This window comes from Acyrthosiphon pisum, chromosome A3, assembly GCF_005508785.2.
Source record: "Acyrthosiphon pisum isolate AL4f chromosome A3, pea_aphid_22Mar2018_4r6ur, whole genome shotgun sequence".
In the NCBI taxonomy this organism is placed as follows: domain Eukaryota; kingdom Metazoa; phylum Arthropoda; class Insecta; order Hemiptera; family Aphididae; genus Acyrthosiphon; species Acyrthosiphon pisum.
The window spans coordinates 39,142,214-39,143,752 of NC_042496.1; positions in this window are offsets into that span (position 1 = coordinate 39,142,214).

Sequence of the window (1,539 nt, forward strand, 5' to 3'; positions counted from 1 at the left end):
TTATGGTTCATTAATATTTTGATAATATTGTTCTGTGATAATATAAAGATGTTGATAACAGAAGATATGTTGATAAGGTTTCATTAATTTTATTTTATTGGACCAAAATCGGGCCTATAAATTTATGGACCAATAGTGACTAATGGTCGATAACTTATTGGTTCAATAACTTTGTGCAACGTATTTTAATTTTTATCGATTCCATAACTCAATTTATTGGACCAATAACTATTTATTGAACCAATATAGTTTTGTGCAACCAGCCCTAAATGTTATAAACTAATTTTATAATACGAAAAATACAATTTAGAATCGAATTGATGATCCAGAATTTTTCCGCTTTATTCAATAAAACGGAAAACTGCTTAAAACCGAATTTGCGGTTGGTCCGGTTGACATTCAGTCAAATTTTCAGATATCTACCGTTAATCGTTTTTTAATGACAACAAAATAAGAAAATTGCTACATGAGAAATCGAGTGAATACTATGCAATGTTGTACAAATATGAACTTCAAACGCTCAAAAAAATTGAATTTGACTTTTTTAGACAAAATGTTATCAAACATATGAATTGATAAAGTAAACATATTATGATGTAGGGACTGTACAATTGTACAAAGTACAGTCCATTGTTTAATATGCGTAACGCGGACACTTTGTACTACCTATTATACATAATGTATAAATTAAGTAAATACATATAGTTATATCTATAAGTAGGTACATAAAATAATATAAAGTTTGATGTGATTTAAATATTATTTTATTTATATTATATTTAAAAGCAAATTAAAGATGTTATTAATAAGCCTATAATAATCAAAGTTTTTTTGATGTACATAAATTAGATAAACCAAATGGCATTTAAGCTTAAAAAACGAATGACTGTAGATACTTGAAAATTTCACTGAATGTTTATATTAGAATTTTCTATACACGATAAAAATTTGAAAATAACTTGACTCTTTTTGAGCTGCTTACGGACATAGTCATTTTTTAATTTTTTTTTCTATAAATATCAATAAAATTTTATTTGTTTGGTAAAAATGCGTGAAAATTTATGCAAGGCTCCTGATATATTGTTACAATAGCAATTGTAAAATATTAAAAATACATAGGCACACATTTTTTTTATAAGCATTTGAAGTTGAAATTTTGACAAAATTTATCAAATTTAAAATTGAATAATTATTTTGTAGTTAAAAATGTATAAAATGTTCAACTTTTATATCTAAGGATTGAAAATTTAAAACAAGATTTCACGTAAATATATAATTCTGTTTCCAAAAATTCTAAGAAATACATAAGGACAGTTTATTTTTATAGTCATTTTAAGTTCAAATTTGGACGAAATTACATATTAAAAAACCTGGAATAACTATTTTAGTTATTTTGTTATGATTGTATAATATTATTTGTGGGTACTTGAAACTTCTAAAGTATACTATTATATATCTATGATAGTACCACGGTTTGTTGTTGATGTATAACGCGTTACCATGATGGATATTGTGATATGATTAATTTAGAATTTATTA